At 41.7% G+C, this 23,147-nt stretch overlaps 1 protein-coding gene across 2 annotated transcripts in view; it reads left to right on the top strand.

Moving 5' to 3' along the window:
* LOC143670601 (uncharacterized) overlaps positions 1-23,147 on the top strand; it is a 144,768-nt gene that overhangs the window by 61,541 nt on the left and 60,080 nt on the right. The window contains exon 6 of one of the 2 annotated variants that reach the window (XR_013169408.1): positions 14,826-17,385. The exons of the other annotated variant lie outside the window; for it this stretch is intronic. The gene's annotated coding sequence lies outside the window, so the exon portion shown is untranslated. Of the gene's footprint in view, positions 1-14,825; positions 17,386-23,147 lie in introns of those variants that run through there. 2 annotated transcript variants of the gene reach the window in all.

Genomic DNA, 23,147 nt, shown 5'->3' on the forward strand with positions numbered 1-23,147 from the left:
CGGTTCTCACTCTGCAAACTCCAATTTGTCCCTTTGTGTCCCCCTTTATCCAGATTGGCAGTGGTTCTGTTTACACCAACAGTCTCTTCAAGCAGTCCAGGACTTCTCCATCATTCTCTTCATAGTTCCTCCAAAATCTTCCCCTTAGCCATCAAAAAAACTGTTCCAACATATCTGGTATTTGCAAACCGCAGCAGCACCCAACTCTCCGGTACCAAATCTGTTCTAGTTTGCTAGCTGCTGGAATGTAACACACCAGAGACAGATTGGCTTTTAATAAGAGGGGATTTATTTCATTAGTTCTTCCGAGAAAAGGCAGCTAACTTTCATCTGAGGTTCTTTCTTACATGGGAAAGCTCAGGGTGATCTCTGCTGGCCTTCTCTCCAGGCCTCTGAGTTCCACCAACTTTCCCCAGGGTGATTGCTTTCTGCGTCTCCAAAGGCCTAGGCTGAGCTGCAAGTGCTGAGATGACGTATGCCGAGCTGTTGGGCTGTGCTGCGTTGTGCTCTCTCATTTAGGCACCTGCCAATTAAGTCAAACATCATTCATTGCAGCAGGCACGCCTCCTAACTTACTGCAGATGTAATCAGGGAACAGATGAGGTTCATGTACCATTGGCTCATGTTTACAGCAACAGAACTAGGTACCTTCACCTGGCCAAGTGGACAACTGAATCCAACTACCACACCATATGACTTCCCAGCTGACAGAGGTGTCCCAGATGCTGGCAGGCTTTCTTCTGAGAAGGTATCCTCTTGTTAATGCCTAATCTGGACAGTTTCATGGACTTAGAATTGTAACTTGTAACTTAATAAATCCATTTTAGGTATATTGCATTCCAGCAGCTTTAGCAAACTGAAAGAACTTCACTATATCTAATCAGTGACTGGTAAATATTTTGCTATTATAATTCTGTTAATATGTTCTATTCAGTGCCTATCTCAACAGCCTCTTAGTTTCAGTTTGCCTTCACCACCAAGGGGACACAATACCCTTTGTTTTTTTTTTATTTTTTTTATTTTTATTTTTACATGGGCAGGCACCAGGAATCGAACCCGGGTCCTCTGGCATGGCAAGCAAGCATTCTTGCCTGCTGAGCCACAATGGCCTGCCCCACAATAACCTTTTATCAAACCACTCATGGGGTACATAGCAGCCTTGTCATCACATACAATTTTTACAGGCAAGATTTAACTGCATCTACCTTTCTCAGGAACAGCAGTATGACATTATATTTATGACACCCTTCTTTGAGGAGATTCATTTGACACACTCATTAGGGGCACATACATATTCACAAAAGAGCTTGCAAATTGGAGATAGGCAGTTGTTTCACATATAATGCAAAGCCCTACCATCATGGTTAAACTCTTGAAAATTATTTGCTAACCTAAGGACTGTTCTACCCCGACACTATCAAAAAACAGCTAGTGAACTTCTCAGCCATAACATCTTTTAGTTCTTTTTGGGTTTTGGAGACAATATATTCCTCATTTATAAATTCCATTTAATCTCACTGATGCTGTTACTTGCAATTGGTTCCACTGTAAATGGGGCCCCTCCAACAAAAGACTCTAGGAACTATTCAAATTGTAATACAGCAATCACTCCTGTTTGTGCCCCCCTCTCCCCACAGACTCTTTTATCTTAGCATCCTCCTCTCATGTCTATCTCCTGGAGTCTCTAAACCACCCAGGATGGCCGTAAGTTGCACATGAGCTTCTGATGCAAGAAACTGCCATCCTTAGTTCCATTCTTTACAATATTAGAGTAGCAATTGCTGGCCATATACTGGACTCTTCTGGAAATGGAGGCTCTAGCAGACTTTGAGCCTGTGATCTTCCATGCTTAGTTTTCCCATTATGCCTTGAGTCATAGAAGCAGCACAGTGCAAGCTTGGCATGACTTCTGATGCCTCCTTAATACAGGATGAGCCAAATCTGGGCTGCCTGGAATCTTCCATCTACAGGAGGGGTGGCCATCACTGTCCTCTGTATGATGCCATGGTGGTGGAAGGGGACTCCTCTTGCCTAAGCCCCTTGGCTTCCTGGGGAGCCACTTAGGATCAGTTGAGTGAAAAACAATGGGAATTTATACATGGTATGGGTGGTATCACCACCATTATAACTGTGCTGGTTTGAAAGGAAGTATGCCCCCTAAGAAAAGCCATGTTTTAATATAAATCCCATTTCTTAAAGGTAGAATAATCCCTACTCAGTACTGTATATTTGAAACTGTAATGAGATCATCTCCCTAGTTGATGTGATTTAGTTAAGAATGGTTGTTAAACTGGATTAGGGGATGACATGTCTCCACCCATTTGAGTGGGTCTTGATTAGTTTCTGAAGTCCTATAAAAGAGGAAACATTTTGGAGAGAGGGATTCGGAGAGACTCAGAGAGAGCAGAGAATGCTGCAGCACCACGAAGCAGAGAGTCCATGAGCCAGCAACCTTTGGAGATGAAGAAGGAAAACGCCTCCCGGGGAGCTTCACGAAATAGGAAGCCAGGAGAGAAAGCTAGCAGATGACACCGTATTCGCCATGTGCCTTCTCACTTGAGAGAGAAACCCTGAACTTCATCGGCCTTCTTGAACCAAGGTATCTTATCCCTGGATGCCTTTGATTGGACATTTCTATAGACTTGTTTTAATTGGGACATTTTCTCGGCCTTAGAACTGTAAACTAGCAACTCATTAAATTCCCCTTTTAAAAAGCCATTCTGTTTCTGGTATATTGCATTCTGGCAGCTAGCAAACTAGAACAGATTTTGGTACCAGGAGTGGGGTTCTGCTGCTGCAGTTTGCAAATACCAAACATGTTGGAACAGCTTTTTAAATGGATAAGGGGAAGATTCCGGAAGAGTTGTGAAAAGCTTGATAGAGAAGGCCTAGAATGCTTTGGAGAGACTGTTGGTAGAAATGTTGACTCTAAAGATACCTCTGATGAGGCCTTAGACAGAAATGAGGCATGTGTTATTGCAAACTGGAAGGAAGGCAATCCTTGTTTTAAAATGGCAGATAATCTGGCAAAGTTGACTAATGGCTTTGGCTGGAAGGCAGATTTAAAAGCCATGAACTTGTATATTTAGCAGAAGAGATCTCCAAATTAAATGTCGAAAGTGCAGCCTGGTTTCTCCTTGCAGCTTATAGTGAAATGTAACAGGAGAGAGATAAGCTGAAAAGTGAACTTTTGGGTACAAAGAAACCAGAAATTGATGTCCTAGAAAATTCTGGGCTCCCAGGAAAGGAGACCCCAGAGAATAGAGCCCTGTGTGAGGATTTAACCAAATGTGCAACCAGTCAGACATTTCAAAGAAAGCCAGGATCGGACATGGAGTTATCCAGGAAAGATTTGTGGAAACTCCTTATGTCTAATGGGCATGATCCAAGGCTACTGCATAGAAAGCCAACGAGAGTGCTGTGGGACCTGTATAAACAGAACCGCTGCCAGTCTGGACTGAGGGGTTCAGTGAAGGGATACATTGGAGGAAAAATAACTTCAGAGGCAAAACCATGGAAGCTGAGGTCTGAAGTCAAGAAGCCTCAGGCCAGGAGAGCGGACCCACCCAAGCCCATGGAGAGGGTGAGTTTGCCCCAGAGGCAGAGAATGGGCCTTCCACCTCATTGCAGTGGAAGAGTCATGCCGCCTCAGGCCTTGGAGAGGGTGAAGCATGTTTCTTGGGATTGGGGGAGAGCCTGGCTGCCACCACATGGAGGGGTTGAGCGTGTGCCCCGGAGATGGCAGAGAGCCCAGGTGCGGCCCCAATGCTTGGAGAGGGTGGAGCCAAAAGAAAGGTGGTCTCCCCAATATCCCCCAAGGTTGCATTCAGAGAGAGGCAGGCGTAGGCATTTGGAAAGGGTGGGACTGCCACTTTCTAAAGCCCTGAGGATAAATGACTCTCAGACTTTAAAATCTAATGGACTTTGCCCTGCAGGTTTTCGAAACCGTATGGGTCCGGTGACCCCTGTGTTCCTCCCTATGGAAATGTGTATATGTATCCTATGAATGTTCCTCCTTTGTATGTTGGCAGCAAATAACTTGTGAGTTTTCAAAGGTCCAGAGCAAATGGAGAGAATTTTGCCTTAGGACAGACCATGCCTGTAACTGACTTGATGAGATTTTATACTGTCTCTAATTTTGTACTTCATTGTATTGCTACTGATAGGTTTAAGGATTTCTGATATTGTTATGAAATTAATGTATTTTGTATATGGGAAAAGCATGTCTTTTTTAGGGGCCAGAGGGTGGAATGTGCTGGTTTGAAAGGAAGTATGCCCCCTAAGAAAAGCCATGTTTTAATATAAATCCCATTTCTTAAAGGTAGAATAATCTCTACTCAGTACTGTATATTTGAAAATGTTATGAGATCATCTCCCTAGTTGATGTGATTTAGTTAAGAATGGTTGTTAAACTGGATTAGGGGATGACATGTCTCCACCCATTTGAGTGGGTCTTGATTAGTTTCTGAAGTCCTATAAAAGAGGAAACATTTTGGAGAGAGGGATTCGGAGAGACTCAGAGAGAGCAGAGAATGCTGCAGCACCATGAAGCAGAGAGTCCATGAGCCAGCAACCTTTGGAGATGAAGAAGGAAAACGCCTCCCGGGGAGCTTCATGAAATAGGAAGCCAGGAGAGAAAGCTAGCAGATGACACCGTATTCGCCATGTGCCTTCTCACTTGAGAGAGAAACCCTGAACTTCATCGGCCTTCTTGAACCAAGGTATCTTATCCCTAGATGCCTTTGATTGGACATTTCTATAGACTTGTTTTAATTGGGACATTTTCTCAGCCTTAGAACTGTAAACTAGCAACTCATTAAATTCCCCTTTTAAAAAGCCATTCTGTTTCTGGTATATTGCATTCTGGCAGCTAGCAAACTAGAACAATAACTGATCAAGAACAGAACCTCAGGCTGAGCATAGTTGGCCAAACTTCAGGCAGTGATCCTAGCACTGGATGCCCTAACAAATGGATCCATGTGTACATTTTTACAAATCTTGAGCCATTGCCTAAGAGTTGACCCCTTTGGTATAAATAACTCTGGGAATCACTTGCCTCACAAATATCCAAAATATAAATCAGAGTAACAGATATTTGTATACATTCTAAAGCCACAATGCAAGGCTTCACTAGAGAGAGGCCAGATCGAAGATGCACATTCTCCTCAGACTTGTTAACCATGGGGCAGGCACCAGCCCATCTGGCATGGGACCCATTTGAGCCTGAATTTCTACCACCCAAAAGCCCTCCCCAGTTTTTGGGTTATATGGGATGAGCAATTAATCCTATTCCCTGCAGGAAATTGAAATCATTGCCCTATGACTATTCCCACAGATGGTGTAGACAACCAATAAGGGAGATAGAAAAATTTCACTTAGTAAATGAAAAACGCATTTGGACATAATGGAGTCAACACCATGTCCCACAGTAATGAAACCAGAAAGCCTTTCCTTGGTAGTAATATATGTTGGAGGAAAATGTTATTATAGGCAACAAAAAGCCTATAAAATACAGCTATACACCATTCTGTTGGCTGTGGGTCTTGTTACCCTTGGTCTGACTGCTCTCATTGGTTTGCAATTTGGAAGCCCAAAACCTCCAAATAAGCCATTGTGTAAACCCAACATGGCAAATGCTGAGACCTGCATGCTATTGAATATGGCTAATACAAGCCCTATAGCCCAAAGACCTGAAGGCCTTTCCTCCAAGCAGTGAAACAAGCACATAAAATAAAAGGCCCATGATGATTGGCTGACTGGAAGACTGTTTCCAACTTAGTTCTGGAACTCCAACCTTTGCTATAGCTATCTTTACTGGAAATCAATGTAGAACCTTACTGACTATATGTATCCAAATCAGAGCATATGCCCTAAAACTAAGTTCTGGCAGAACTCCACTCATTGGGAGCCTCTAACTTTGGACTGTTAGGAACCTTTGAATCAGCTACCATCAATTGGGGCTTCAGTTGTACCAGGCATGTCCCAGCACTTTGGTCTGCCTATGGTGATAACAAAGGCACCAGCGACACTTTTTCTAACTGTGTATCAATATAGCACCTCAAATTAAAACATATCAAATTGAATTCCCAGGCCCAGTGTTGCCTTCCAGTTTTACAAGTGGCATAGCCACAAAAGCATGACCCATAGCAGCCCAAATGGATTGCTATATGAAAAAGTGTGGCGGTTTGAAGGATTATGTTCCCTAGAAAAACCATGTTTTAATCCTGATCCATCTTATGGAGACAGCTTTCTTTTAATCCCTATTCAGCACCATAGACTGGAACTTGATTAGATTATCTCCACAGAGTTGTGGCATGCCCAATTGTGGGGTTCCAGGTGGGTCTTGATTAGTTTACTGAAATTCTTTAAAAGAGGAAACATTTTGGAGAAAGCTAGAGAGCCACGAGAACCATGAGAGCCCATGCAGCCAGAGACCTTTGAAGGTGAAGAAGGAAAACTCCCCTGGAGGAGCTTCATGAAAGAAGCCGAGAGAGAAAGCTAGCAGATGTCACCATGTTGGCCATGTGTCTTTCCAGTTGAGAGAGAAACCCTGAACTTCACTGGCCTTTCTTGAGTGAAGGTATCCTCTTGTTGGTGCCTTAACTTGGACATTTTTATAGACTTGCTTTAACTGGGACATTTTCATGGCCTTAGAACTGTAAACTTGCAACTTAATGAATTCCCCTTTTTAAAAGCCATTCTGTTTCTGGTATATTGCATTCTGGCAGCTTGCCAATTAGAATGTAGGGGTTCCTGGGTCTGTGCCAGGAATGATTTCACCCCCTATGCAGAAGAATTTACCCTTTATGCTGTAGAAGACTGAGACCACCACCCGTATGAAACATGACTACCACTTCTAAGGTGCTATCAAGTTGGACATGGGATACTTACTGTTTTTCTTCCTTTGATATTATAGAGGGTATTGTTTCCTGAGCTTGCTATTTGTCTTAGCTTAGCCCATTATCCTGTACACCCCTTGCTCTCTGCCAAAGTGTAAGTTCCCATTCCTGTATTAGTTAGGGTTCTCTAGCAAAACAGAATCAACAGGAAGCACTCGCAAATATAAAATTTGTAAGTGTCTCATGTAACCATGGGAATGCAGAGTCCAAAATCCGCAGGACAGGCTGTGAAGCTGACAAGTCTCTTCTGAATCCTCCTTAAAAGGCTTCCAGTGATTAGATTAAGCATCACTCATTGCAGAAGACACTCCCCTTGGCTGATTACAAATGGAATCAGCTGTGGATAGCTGATGTGATGATGATTTAATTCTGTGAAATGTCCTCATCACAACAGACAGGCCAGCAATTGCCAACCAGACAAATAGGTACCAGCACTTGGCCAAGTTGACACATGAACCTGACCATGACAGTCCACCATTGTCAACTTGGCAGCTATACGTATCACCTTAAACCATGCCTAATTTCTAAATAAAAAAAACAATAAAACACATTTTTTCTTTCACCTAACAATACTCAACTATCCTGCATATAACTGGAAACATATTAACTCTCTCCAGAATAGGGTGCAAGTCCTTGGGTAATATTCATTCTTAAACTTGATATCTTACAACTTAAATACTATAACAGGAATGAAACAGCATTACAGTCCTCATTTCTGTAACTAATCACATGGTCATAGTTCATATTTATCACTACCTTCTTCCACTACCATTCCATGTTCCCTTTACCCTCAGCAAGCACTTCAGATGATCGTGATTCTTTGCCTGGTGGGGTGACCCAAACCTTCATTCCTAAAGTATCAGAGCCATTGGTAGTCCTGCCTGGATTGGGTTGTTGCAGTTTTCCATTGATTTTAATTACAGGGATGATAGTACTAAAGGACGCCCCTAGGGGATCTATATTCCAAGAAAACTCTTCTCTACCTCCATTGTGTAGTTGCAGTACTATTTCCCCCTGATAGTGTCAATCACCCCATCCAATAATGTAATCTGCTTCTTGGCTTGTTGATCCAGGGGCATTAGTAGCCCAAAGTGACCAGGTGGCAGTTTTAGATTCCAGTTCAATGGAATTGTTGTTTCTCCTGATGGAAGCACTCCCCTTTTGGAACTAAAACTTGTAGACCAGCAGAGTTCAGGGTCACACGGACAGGAACCAAAAATTTTCCTAGTGGATCACTAGGCGTAATTGTGAGTGATACCACTCTCATTTCCACCCCTTGGTTCCTAGACCCATGGATCCTGGCTATGGGAGAAACAGCATCATATAGCAGATGCTGATTCAGAGCATATACAGCTTCCTAGAGAACATTACACCAGCCCTTCAAGGTATTGCCACCTAGTTGACACCATAATTGAGTTTTCAAAAGGCCATTCCACCATGCTATCAATCCAGCTGCTTCTGGATGAGGGGGAGCACGTTAAGACCAGAGAATTCCATGAGTATGTGCCCATTTCCACACTTCATTTGCTGTGAAGTGTGTTCCTTGATCAGAAGCAATGCTGTGTGGAACACCATGATGATGGATAAGGCATTCTGTAAGCCCACGGATGGTAGTTTTGGCAGAAGCATTGTGTGCAGGGGAAGCAAACACATATCCAGAGTATGTGTCTATTCCAGTTAGAACAAATTGCTGCCCCTTCCATGAAGGGAGTGGTCCAATGTAATCAACCTGCCACTATGTAGCTGGCTGGTCACCTCGGGGAATGGTGCCATACCGGGGGCTGAGTGTGGGTCTCTGCTGCTGGCAGATTGGGCACTCAGCAGTGGCTGTAGCCAAGTCAGCCTTGCTGAGTGGAAATCCATGTTGCTGAGCCCATGCATGACCTCCATCCCTACCACCATGACCACTTTGTTCATGAGTCCATTGGGCAATGACAGGAGTTTCTGGGGAAAGAGGCTGACTGGTACCCACAGAACGGGTCATCTTATCCACTTGATTATTAAAACCTTCCTCTGCTAAAGTCACCCTCTAGTGCACATTCAAATGGAACACAAATATGTTCATGTTTTTAGCTCACTCAGAAAGCTCTATCCACCTACTTCTTCCCCAGATCTCTTTGTCCCCAGTTTTCCAATTACAGTCTTTCCAAGTCCCTGACCATCCTGCCAAACCATTAGCAACAGCCCATGAGTCAATATATAAATGCACCTCTGGGCAGTTCTCCATCCAAGCAAAATGAACAGCCAGGTGTGCTCAAAGTTCTGCCCACTGGGAGGATTTTCCCTCACCACTGTCCTTCAAGGACACCCCAGAAAGGGGTTTTAGTGCTGCAGCTGTCCACTTTTGAGTGGTACTTGCATATCGTGCTGAATCATCTGTAAACCAGGCCTGAGTTTTCTCTTCCTCAGTCAATTCACTGTGAGGAACTCCCCAAGATGCCATAGCTCTGGTCTGGGAAAGAAGGTAATGTGATAGAAGCGGAGACCATGGGCATTTGGGCCACTTCCTCGTGTAACTTACTTGTGCCTTTAGGACCTGCTCTGGCCCTATCTCGTATATACCATTTCCATTTTACAATAGAGTGCTGCTGCACCCACCCAACTTTATGGCTTGGTGGGTCAGATAACACCCAACTCATGATAGGCAGCTCAGGTCTCATGGCAAGTTGGTGGCCCATGGTTAAGCGTTTAGTCTTTTACCAAGGCCCATAAGCAGGCCAAAAGCTGTTTCTCAAAATGAGAGTAGTTATCTGCAGCAGATGGTAAGGCTTTGCTCCAAAATCCTAAGGGTCTGAATTGTGATTCTCCTATAGGGGCCTACCAAAGGCTCCAAACAGCATCTCTATTTGCCACTGATACTTCCAGTACCATTGAATCTGCTGGATTATATTGCCCAAGTGGCAGAGCCGCTTGCACAGCAGCCTGGACCTGTCACAGATCCTCCTTTTGTTCAGGTCCCCAATCAAAATTAGCAGCTTTTCTGGTCACTCAATAAGTGGGCTGGAGTAGCATATCCAAAAGAGGAATATGTTGTCACCAAAATCCAATGAGACCATCTAGGTGTTGTGCCTCTTTTTTGGTCATAGGAGGGGCCAGATGCAGCAACTTATCCATCACCTTAGAAGGGATATCTTGACATGCCCCACACCACTGGACACCTAGAAATTTCACTGAGGTGGAAGGCCCCTATATTTTTGTAGAATTTATCTCCCATCCTCTGACACACAAGTGCCTTACCAGTAAGTCTAGAGTAGTTGCTATTTCTTGCTCACTAGGTCCAATCAACATGATATCATTTATATGATGGACCAATGTGATGTCTTGTGGAAGGGAGAAATGATCAAGGTCCCTGTGGACAAGATTGTGACATAGGGCTGGAGAGTTGATATACCCCTGAGGTAGGACAGTGAAAGTATATTGCTGACCTTGCCAACTGAAAACAGACTGTTCCTGGTGGTCCTTACTAACAGCTATTGAGAGAAAAGCATTTGCCAGATCAATAGCTGCCTAGCAGGTACCAGGGGATGTATTGATTTGCTCAAGCAATGATACCACATCCAGAACAGCAACTGGAATCAGAGTCACCACCTGGTTGAGCTTACGATAATCCACTGTCATCCTCCAAGACCCATCTGTTTTCTGTACAGGCCAAATAGGAGAGTTGAATGGGGATGTGGTGGGAATCACCGCCCCTGCATACTTCAAGTCGAGTGGCAGTAATCTCTGCAATCCCTCCAGGAATCCGGTATTGCTTCTGGTTGACTATTTTAATTGGTAGGAACAGTTCTAGTGGTTTCTGCTTGGCCATCCTTACCATAATAGCCCTCACTGCATGAGTTAAAGAGCCAATGTAGGGATTTTGCCAGTTGCTCAGTATGTCTACTCCAATAATATGTTCTGGAACTGGGGAAATAACTACAGAATGGGTCCAGGGGCCCACTGGACCCACTGTAAGATGGACCTGAGCTGAAACTCCATTGATCATCTGGCCTCTATAAGCCCCCACTCTGACTGGTGGACCAGAGTGACATTTTGGGTCCCCTGGAATTAATGTCACTTCTGAACCAGTGTTTAATAATCCCTGAAATATCTGATCATTTCCTTTTCCCCAGTGCACAGTTACCCTGGTAAAAGGTTGTCAGTCTCCTTGGGGGAGACTTGGAGGAAGATTAACAGTATAAATTTGTGGCAATGTAACAGGGTTCTCCCCCAAAGGGACCTGGCCTCCCCCTCATTTGTGGGATTCTGGGTCTGTAAACTGTCTCAAGTCTGGAAACTGATTAAGGGGCCGTGACTCTGTGTTTTTGTAATTCAGGTTAGACTTCTGTTCACTTGACATAGAGCTCTTCTTTATACAGCTCAAATAAGAATTTAGTAGACTGCCCTTCTATTGTATTTCTGGGTACCCTAGGATTTACTAGCCAATGCTACAAATCTCTGCAAGTCATAATTTTGAGTCCTGCTTTGAGTTTGCTGTCTATTATAATAGCCACGTCTACCCTGTCTTTGACAATTAATTGCTGCCACCTGGCTCCTGCCAACTCGGGATCCCATCATCCTCATTGTGTTTAAGGATACCAGTTCAGTGACAGCAGTTCCTACAGTAATATCTGACCTACAGAGAAGTGCAGCTACATAGCTCTTCAGGGACGATGGCACTAGTCTCACAAATTTATTTCTCACAGTTCTGGTAAAAGGTGCATCGTCTGGACATTCCTGAGGTGTAAGAGCAGACTTTGCATGATAAATCCACTCTAATAGTCCAATCTCTCTAAGCCTCTGTATCCCCTCATCTACATTATACCAGGACAGTTCTGGCATTTCAACCTCGGGTATAGTCAGCCACCTTTTGATCCATGTTTCAACCAACCATCCAAACAAACTGTTAATACCTTTTCTAACTCCTTGAGCTATAACATTGAATGCAGACTCTCTGCCTTGTGGGCCCATATCAATAAATTCACCCTGACCCAGCCTTATATTCCTCCCACCGTTATCCCACACCCTTAAAATCCATTGCCACACATATTTCCCTGATTTCTGTCTACATAAATTGGAAAACTCACACAGTCCCTTTGGAGTATAACATACCTCCTCATGTGTGATACTTTGTACCTCACCTTTTGGGGCCTGTTGGGACTTTAGTCTAGTTATAGGTCTGGAAGAAATGAGGGGTGGTAGGGGTGGGTCATGAAAAGAATTAGAAATATCTTCCAAGCCATTTGCTTCAGGGCATTCATTTGCAGTTTTATCTGGTGAAACTGGATTAACCACTCTAGAACTAATCCCTTCAGGAGGAGATTGGGAGGCCAACTCCTCAAGGCAGGCTGGAGGTGGGGCAGCTTATGTCCTCAGGGCAAACTGTTACAGGGTTATCAAGAGAAGACTCAGCATGACCTAGGGTTTCAACCTCACTCTCAACATCATTATCAATCCGTATGTCACCATCCCATTTTTCAGGGTCCCACTCCTTTCCAATCAATGCCCTCACTTTAACGGCAGACACCATGAAACATTGAGATTTCAGTTTACGTTGTAAATTTGCTACTCTAACAATAAGATTCTCAGTCTGGTTTTCAGAGATCTCAAGTCTACAGCTACAGGAAATAAGATTCCCTTCAGGATACTCGTAGAAACTTCTGCATCTGTCAGACGGCGCTTAAGCTTCCCGTTTGAAGCCGTAAGCCCATCCCTTTCACTCCTTAATGTATCCAGTGTATCTAACAACAACCAGTCAACATCTCTATACCTCTTATTTCCACAAAACTCCATAAAGGTGTCAAAAACATTATCCCCCAGAGCCTGGCTTTGTACAAGTGAAGTATTAGGAGAATCGAATGTGATATTTTGACTATCTCTTTTGCCAACTCACTCTGTGGATTGGGAGTGTCATTCTGATTATGGGAGTCAGAGTCCTTAGCGCCTTTGAGACCAGTCAGAATAGAAAACCATTCATAAAAACCCATTTTTAAGATTCTGTTTCTGAAGAACCATTCCTGGTGCCAAGTTGTATTAGTTAGGGTTCTCTAGAGAAACAGAATCAGCAGAAAACACTCACAAATATAAAGTTTATAAAAGTACCTCATGTAACCTTGGGAAAGAAGAATCCAAAATCCAGAGGGAAGGCTTGAAACTGATGATTCTGATGGAGGGTCTGGATGAACTGCACAGGGGAGGCTTGCCGGCCAAATCAAGAAGAGAGCCTGTCTCTTCTGAATCCTCCTTAAAAGGCTTCCAGTGATTAGATTAAGCATCACTCATCACAGAAGACTCTCCCCTTGGCTGATTAACAGTGGAATCAGCTGTGGATGTAGCTGATGTGATCATGATTTAATTCTATGAAATATCCTCATTGCAACAGACAGGCCAGCACTTGCCCAACAACACAAACAGGTACCACCACTTGGCCAAGTTGACACATGAACCTGACCATGATACATTCCCTTGAATGTGAAACTAACTTAACCCACTCCAAACCACTTTGGGATAAAAGCAGTGTCTCCTCAGTGTCTCCCTTACTTGCTTGCTAACATCTCTCTACTCCCATCCCTTTAGGAAAGTCTTACAGAGGTTACTACTATCTGTGCTATTCTAAAAATTAAAGGAAGTTGGAAACAACTCAAGTATCCATTAACACTTGAATGGTTAAACAAAATGTGGTATATACATAAAATGGAAAATTATTCAGCCATTATATTTAATGTAGTTCTAGTGCTACATGGATCAATCTTGAAGACATGTTGAGTGAATTAAGCCAGGCAAAAAGACAACTATGATCTCACTTAAGTGAAATACCGAGAATAAGTAAATTCATAGAGACAGGGTGAGGAGAAGGAAGAGTTATCGCTTAATGGGTACAGAGTTTCTATTTGAGGTAGTGGAAAATTAGGAGTATTGGATGTAAGTGATGGTAGCACAATATTGTGTATGTAGTTAATGTCACTAAATTGTACACTTGAAAGTGGTTAGAATGGGAAATTTTGTGTTGTATATATGTTACTACAATAAAAAGTTGAAATTTTAAAATGTGCTTAAAATTGGTCCTTTAAAAGCATTTTATTAAAATGTCCTAAAGATAAAAAAAAGGAACAAAGTTTTGATACATGCCATACCATGGACAGACCTTGAAAATATGCTAAGTGAAATAAGGCAAGTGCTAAAGGAAAAATCCCGTATAATTTAACTTATATAAAATATCTAGAATAAGCAAATTTATAGAGAAATTAAGAATATTAGGGGAAGTTACCAGAATTTGGGGGAAGAGGGAAGGGAGGGTTATTGCTAAATATGTACAGAGTTTCTGTTTTGGGTAATGGAAAAGTTTTGGGAATGGATGGTGTTGATGGTAGTACCTCATGGTAAATGTAATTAATGCCATTGAAATGTACACTTAAGAATAGTTAAAATGGCAAGTTTTATGTTATATTTGGTACAATAATAGTAAAAAAGTGATGTGAAACATCTCTTAAAATATTAATGGAGTTTATTACTTCCTCTAGATTTCCACCATGACCTTCCATCCTATGTGTCCAGCCATGACCATCACAACTACCCCGTTCCCTTGTTTACAAATATTACTGACCTTTACACTGGATTGTCAGTTCATACCCTTCAACAACATAACTGCTTGATCTATCAATTTAGTCCCACATGTGCTGGCTTTACATGCTTATCTGGCTGACATATGGCCAGGGCAAACACAGTACTGGGCTATCATTTAAACATAAGTTACAACACAACCCCCCACTCAGGTTGTGGCCACCATGAAGGCAAATTTATTCTGTGATCACATGGCATCTGTGGTAGTTTGAAGCTGTATGTACCCCTGAAAAACATATTAAATCCATTCCTGTGGATGTAAACCCACTATAAGTAGGACTTTTTAAGTAGACTACTTCAGTTAAGGTGTGACCCACCTCTTTCCAGATGGATCTTAATCCTATTACTGAAGTCCTTATGAACAGAATGAATACAGGGAACATCACAGAAGCAAGAAGATGAAATTAGTGGAGCCCAGAAGAGAAAGGAGACACCAGCAGATACTGCCATGAGCCTTGCCATGTCGCAGAGTAGCCAAGGACTGCCAGCAGCTGATCTCAGGGAAGAAGGCATTGCCTTGATACGGACATTTTCTCAGCCTCAAAAACTTTAACTGTAACATAAATTCCCATTGTTCAACTGAGCCATTTCATGGTATTTGCTTTAAGCAGTCTAGGAAACTAAAACAGCATCCATAGGAATTAATTATAAATTTGATCACCATGTCTATACTCTTTTAATTTGGCCCTCCAAAGCCACATTGTATCCTAGTGTCCTATAGTATCATATATTGGCCTCTAGGTAATTTCTGGGAGATGCCCTAGCTTCATATGTGAAAAGGCTTGCAATCAGGTTATGTCTACTACAATTTTAAAAGTAGAATGTTGAAGATATTTCTCTCTCCCATTACTCAGAGATCATACTCCAGCCATTGCACTGCCAGCTTTGAACTCTGTTAAGCATTGACACCAACCATACTTAGCCTTACTACCTGCCATGCTCCCACTGTATGTGAAGGGCTCCCATCTTAATTCCATTTTCATAGGACTTATCACACTCCTGGGCACTGCCAGTGTTGTGGCCATCACTGTAAGTTTAACTCCACAAGCCAAGATAATTAAGGCCAATTAATTTATCAAACTCTGGTCTCCCACATGTCTAAAATTCAATATATTCTTGGTCTCTGATGCAAATATATTTGATAATGGATTGACCTTAGATTACCTACTGGCTGTCTATGGAGGAGTTTGTAAAATCCAGAGAAAGAACTGTTAAATGTGGTAATAATACTACTCAAATTGACACCCTGACTCAAGAAAACACCAGATATTATTGTCATGAAAAATTTAACTCATACTTTTAACATACAACTCCACCAAGATTTTGTTAATGACCCCAGATATTTCAGATCTGTTTTCTTGCCTAATACCGTATAAATGGGAACTTGATCATGGGCTGACCTATAAGGACTTATACTTCAACTTGTTTTCCTCTTTTTTTACTCTCCTAAGAAAATGTTTTCTTTCCTGTCTAATGTGACTTCTCTCCTATTTGCCAGGAGTCTCATCCACTGTTTGGGCCACCTGAATACCCCAAATAATCAAGCTTAAGACTGATGTCAACTTATTGAGAAGTCTATTGTACTGTATTTACCTAGTACTGAGGCAATGGCTAAAAACTCAGTTTCCCTTCATGGGCAGTTTGCTAAGTCAACACCCCAAACATTTTCCATATCAGACTGTAACAACACAGGTTGTCCTAGGTTACAACACAGACCCAAATGCTAGGGGCCCCAGATGCCAGGCATCTAGGAAAGATCCTGTCTTCCTCAAGCCCACAAAGTTATTCAAAATGCCCAATCCGCAAGAAGGCCACAAAAACATAGCTAACCTCACCACACTGGCCATACATAAACTGCCTTCTTGAGTTCCAGCCTTTACTCTTTCCATGGCTGTAACTCCCTGTGTGGCCCTGCCATTCATCTGTCCAAGTAATTTTATATTATGTCCTGCTATCCAAAGAACTTATAATCATGCTGTATTAGTCAGGGTTCTCTAGAGAAATAGAACCAACAGGACATATCTGTAAATATGAGATTTATAAAGGTGTCTCACACAACCATGGGAGTAGGAGTCCAAAATCTGCAGGGAAAGCTGGGAATCTGGCAGTTCCAATGAAGGGTGTGGACAAACTCCACAGGAGAGGCTCACTGGCTGAAGAAGCATGAAAAAGTCTCTCTACTTCCTTAAAAGATTTAACTGACTGGATTATCTCAATGGTGGGAGGCACACCTTAGTTGATAGCAGATGTAATTAGAGCCTCGTTTCCGTAACTGGACACATGGTCATAGTTCATACTTATCACTACCTTCTTCTACTACCCATTCCATGTTCCCTTTACCCTCAGCAAGCACTTCACCTGGCCGTGGTACTTTGCCACATGGGGTGAAGCAAACATTCATTCCTGAAGTTTCTGGGCCATTGATAATCCTGCATAGATTGGGTTGTTGCAGTTTTCTATTGATTTTAATCACAGGGCATGGTAGTACTAAGGGATGCCCTAGGGGATCTCCAATTTTCCAGGAAAGCTCTTCTTTACCTCCATTATGTGGTCGCAATCCTATTTCCTCTAGATAGCCAGGATCAATAACCCCAGACAGAACAGTAGTCCCCTTTTGTACCTCTTGATTCAGTGGCATGAGAAGCCCAGTGTGGCCAGGTGAGAGCTTAACTTACAGTTCAATGGAATCATTACTGTGCCTCCTGGTAGGAGCACTCCTCCTTTTGGAACTAAGACCTGTAGACCAACAGAGCTTAAGGTTTCATGGACAGGAAGCAAAAGTTTTCCTAGTGTATCACTAGGGGTGATGGTGAGTGGTACCACTCCCATTTTCACCACTTGATTCCTGGACCTGTGAATCCTGGCTATGGGAGGTAAGTACCATCCAGTGGACACTGATTCAGAGCATACACAGCCTCCTGGAGAACACTGCCCAAGGCCTACAAGGTATTGCCACCTAGTTGGCAGAATACTTGGGTCTTCAAAAGGCCATCCCACCATTCTATCAAGCCAGCTGCGTCTGGATGATGGGGAACATGGTAAGACCAAAGAATTCCATGAGCATGTACCTATCCCACACTTCATTTGCTGTGAAGTGGGTTCCTTGATCAAAAGCAATGCTGTGTGGAATAATATGATGGTGAATAAGGCATTCCATAGGTCCATGGATGGTAGTTTTCATGGAAGCATTGTGTCCAGGGAAGACAAACCCATATCCAGAGTATATATCTATTCCAGTTAGAATAAATCAGTGCCCCTTCCATGATGGAAGTGGTCCAGTATAATCAACCTGTCACCAGGTAGCAGGCTGATCCCTTTGGGGAATGGTGCCATATTGAGGATGGAGTGTGGGTCTCTGCTGCTGACAAACTGGGCACTGAGCCATGATTGTTGCCAGATTGGCCTTGGTGAGTGGAAGTCTATGTTGCTGAGTCCATGCATAACCTCTGTCCCTGCCACCATGCCCACTTTGTTCATGAGCCCATTGGGCAAAGGCAGGAGAAGCTGAGGAAAGAGGATAACTTGTATCTACAGGACAGATAATCTTATCCACTTGATTATTAAAACCTTTCTCTTCTGAAATCACCCTCTGGTCAGCATTCACATGAGACACAAATATCTTCAGGCTCTTTGCCCACTCAGAGAGGTCTATCCACATACCTCTTCCCCAGACCTCTTTTTTTAATGTTATTTTTATTGTGAAATATACCATATATAAAAAAATAATAATAAATTTCCAAGTACATTTTAACAAAGAGTAATGGAATAGACTTTAAAGTTTGGTATGGCTTACTGTTCCATGATTTTTCATTTGTTCTCTAGCTGCTACAAGCACTGAAGACCAAAAGAAATATCAGTATAATGATTCATCAGTTCACAGACATTTGTTGAATCCTATCTTCTCTGTTATACTCCTCCTTCTCTTTTTTTGTGAAAAATAAGATGCAAAAAAGCAATAAATTTCAAAGTACATAACAATTTTAGAACAGATTTCAGAGTTTGGTATGTGTTACAATTCCACAATTTTAGGTTTTTATTTCTAGCTGCTCTAAGATGCCGGAGACTAAGAGAAATATCAATATGATGATTCAGCACTCATACTCATCTGTTAGGCCCTATCTTCTTTGTATAACTCCACCATCACCTTTGATCTTTCTTGCACTCTTTAGGGGTATTTGGGCGATGTCCATTCTAGCTTTTTCATGTTGGAAAGGGCTGTTAATATGGGGTGGGGGATGGAGCTAGTTGATGTTCTGGAAAGGCCCCCTATGCATTTCAGGACTTCTCTTTTCCAGGGACCCATCTGGAGGTTGGAGGTTTCTGGAAACTTACCCTAGAGCATTGAACCTTTGTAAGATCTTGTATAATGCCCTAGGGATTCTTTAGGATTTGCAAGAATGGTTGTAGTTGGTGTTTGGCAAGTTATGATGGAAAGCAGCATCTAATTGAAGTTTGCATAAGAGTGACCTCCAGAATAGCCTCTCAACTCTATTTGAACACTCAGCCACTGATACCTTAATTGTTCCACTTCTATTCCCTCCTTTTGTCAGTATGGCATTGTTGGTCCCATAGTGCCAGGGCCAGGCTCATCCCTAGGAGTCATCTCCCACACTGCCAGGGAGACCTTCATCCCCGAATGTCATGTCCCACATGGGGTGGGGGGGGCAATGGTTTCCCTTGCACAGTTGGGCTTAGAGAGAGAAAGGCCACATTTGAGCAACAAAAGAGGCTCTCCAGAGGTGACTCTTAAGCATACCTATAACTAGGCTAAGCTTCTCTGGTATATCCATAAGCCTCACAACAGCAGACTTCAAGATCAAGAGCTTGGCCTATTGATTTGGGTGTCCCTAATGTCTGACACAGTATCCAGGGTCTCCCCAGTGGTAAAGTTTAATAGTTCCATATTTTTTCTCCCATTCCTTAAGGGACTTTGCTAATACTTTTTGATTATCTGCTTAATATACTCTGGGATGTATCCAGGCATTATTTTAAGCTATATAAGATTAAAGGCTCTCATTGTTCTGGGCTCTTTGTGTTTGGATTGTTTAAATGATTTACCCAGACAAGTTGAGTTAGATTATGTACTACAGATTACCTTAAGCTGACTTGATCAGCTTTGTTCTTACCTCTAAATACCAGGTTATAAATATATAAAGCAGCCCCTCAAAGTCCAGAAATAACAATTACCACTCCAGACTAAATGTGACTGCTATAAGAGCTTACAATCTAGACCCCAGTTTTCTTTTTTTTCCTAAATATTGTAATGCTTTATTAGCACCATTCTTTTTTTTAATTTTTTATTAATTAAAAAAATTACAAGAAACACAAACATTCCCAACACATACACTCAGCAATTCACAATATCATCACATAATTGCATATTCATCATGATCGTTTCCCAGAACATTAGCATCAATTCAGAAAAAGAAATTAAAAGACAACAGAAAAATATAACAGAAAAAAAATTTTTACAGGCCATACCCCTTACTGATCCCTTTCATTGATAACTAGCATTTCAAACTAAATCTATTTTAACATTGTTCCCCCTATTATTTATTTTTATTCCATATGTTCCTCTCATCTGTTGACAAGGTAGATAAAAGGAGCATCAGACACAAGGTTTTCTCAAACACACAGTCACACTGTGAAAGCTATATCATTATACAATCATCATCAAGAAACATGGCTACTGGAACACAGCTCTACATTTTCAGGCAGTTCCCTCCAGCCTCTCCACGACATCTTGAAGGACAAAGTGATATCTACTTAATGCAAAAGAATAACCTCCAGGATAACCTCTCGATTCTGTTTGGAATCACGCAGCCATTGACACTTTGTCTCATTACACTCTTCCCCCTTTTGGTCGAGAACATTTTCTCAATCACTTGATGCTGGGTTTCAGCCATTCTAGAGTTTTTCTCAATCCCTTGATGCTGAATCTCAGCTCATTCTGGGATTTCTGTCCCACGCTGCCAGGAAGATCCACACCCCTGGGAGTCATGTCCCACATAGACAGGGGGAGGGTGGTGAGTCTGCTTGCTGTGTTGGCTGGAGAGAGAGACCACATCTGAGCAACAAAAGAGGTTCTCTTGGGGGTGACTCTTAGACCTAGTTTTAAGTAGACTTGACCTATCCCCTGTGGGGTTAAGTTTCATATGAACAAACCCCAAGACTGGGGGCTCAGCCTATAGCTTACAATCAAAAGCTTGTAAGAATATCAAGAATTCAACTTGGGGAAGTTGCATTTTCCCCCATTCTCACCATTCCCCGAAGGGGACTTTGCAAATACTTTTTCACTCACTGATCAAATCACTCTGGGATTCATCAGGGCATCACCTGGACAAACCAACAAAATCTCATGTCCTATACAAAGTTCCATGTACTTAAGGTGTTCAATCAACTATCTACATAAGTTATATTAGGAGACGCACTAGTCAAAGTATAGATTTGTACCAAACAAACATTTTTTGCTTTAGTCTCACACATTAGTTGAAATTTTTAAGTATTAATTACCATCTATTTTCAGCACACTGCAGCAATGACATTCTTTTGTTCTTCCTCATGCAAAAACGTTTTTAAATTTGTACATTTAGTCACTATCATTATACATTCTAGGCATTCCTAGATTACACCATCTCAATCTTTATCGTCTATTTTTCTTTGTGATTTCATTTATGTCCTCAGCCCTCCTCCCTCTATCATTCTCATATGCAGTTTCATTCAGTGTTTTAACATGGTTGTATTACAATTAGATAATATTGTGCTGTCCATTTCTGGGTTTTTATATTCAGTCCTGTTGCACAATCTGTATCCCTTCAGCTCCAATTACCCAATATCTTACCCTATTTCTATCTCCTGATGGTCTCTGTTACCAAGGAGATATTCCAGGTTTATTCATTAATGTCGGTTCATATCAGTGAGACCATACAGTATTTGTCCTTTTGTTTTTGGCTAATCTCACTCAGCATAATGTCCTTAAGGTCCATTCATGTTGTTACATACTTCATAACTTTATTCTGTCTTAAAGCTGCATAATATTCCATCTTATGTAAATGTCACAGTTTGTTTAGTCAACTCTCTGTTGATGGACATTTTGGCTGTTTCCATCTCTTGGTAATTGTTAATAATGCTGCTATAAACATTGGTGTGTAAATGTCCATTTGTGTCCTTAACCTTGTGTCCTTTGAGTAGAGACAGCATATAGATGGGCCTGTTTTTTAATCCATTCTGCCAGACTATGTCTTTTGATTGAGGAGTTTAATCCATTAACATTCAGTGTTATTACTGCATGGGTAGTACTTTCTTCTCCAATTTTGCCTTTTGGATTTTATATGTCATATCTAATTTTCCATCTTTTTACCTTTACTCATAGTCTTCCTTTCTACACTCTTCTCCACACCTCTCTCTTCTGTCTTCATATCTGTCTCTAGTGTTCCCTTTAGTATTTCTTGCAGAGCTGGTCTCTTGGTCACAAATTCTCTCAGTGACTTTTTGTCTGAAAATGTTTTAATTTCTCCCTCATTTTTGAAGGACAATTTTGCTGGATATAGAGTTCTTGGTTGGCAGTTTTTCTCTTTTAATAATTTAAATATATTTTCCCACTCTTCTCACCTCCATGGTTTCTGCTGAGAGATCTGTGCATAGTCTTATTGGGCTTCCCTTGTATGTGATGGCTTGCTTTTCTCTTGCTGCTTTCAAGATCCTCTCTTTCTCTTTGACCTCTGACATTCTGATTATTAAATGTCTTGGAGTATGACTATTTGAATCTGTTTTCTTTGGGGTATGGTGCACTTCTTGGATCTGTAATTTTAAGTCTTTCGTAAGAGTTGGGAAATTTTCAGTGATAATTTCCTCCATTAGTTTTTCTCCTCCTTTTCCCTTCTCTTCTCCTTCTGGGACACCCACAACATGTATATTCGTGCGCTTCATATTGTCTTTCAATTCCCTGATTCCCTGCTCATATTTTTCCATTTTTTCCCTATAGTTTCTGTTTCTTGTCGGATTTCAGATGTTCTGTCCTCCAGTTCAGAAATCCTATGTTCTGTCTCTCGAAATCTACCATTGTAGGTTTCCATTGTTTTTTTCATCTCTTCTACTGTGTCTTTCATTCCCATAAGTTCTGTGATTTGTTTTTTCAGACTTTCAGTTTCTTCTTTTTGTTCTTTCCTTGCCTTCTTTATATCCTCCCTCAATTCATTGATTTGGTTTTTGATGAGGTTTTCCATGTCTGTTCATATATTCTGAGTTAATTGTTTCAGCTCCTGTATGTCATTTGAATTCTTGGTTTGTTCCTTTGACTGGGCCATATCTTCAATTTTCCTAGTGTGATTTGTTATTTTTTGCTGGTCTCTAGGCATTTAGTTACCTTAATTAGTTTATTCTGGAGATTGCTTTCACTTCTTTTATCTAGGGTTTTCTTGCTGGATGAATTTGTTTTCTATCTGTTCTTTGACATTCCATTCAGCTTTATCTGGACCTTTAGCTTAAGTTTTGTTTAACAGAGGAGAATTTTTCAGTTCTTGTTTTCTTGTTTCTTGCCCTGCTTGTGTGGTGCCTTTCCCCCCACACACACTTAGGAGGGTCTACTTAGATATTATAGATCCCAGCCAGATTTTCCCAGACCTAACTGGCCTCCTATCAGGAGGAAAG

Source organism: Tamandua tetradactyla, chromosome X (genome assembly GCF_023851605.1).
Source record: "Tamandua tetradactyla isolate mTamTet1 chromosome X, mTamTet1.pri, whole genome shotgun sequence".
Classification (NCBI taxonomy): Eukaryota; Metazoa; Chordata; class Mammalia; order Pilosa; family Myrmecophagidae; genus Tamandua; species Tamandua tetradactyla.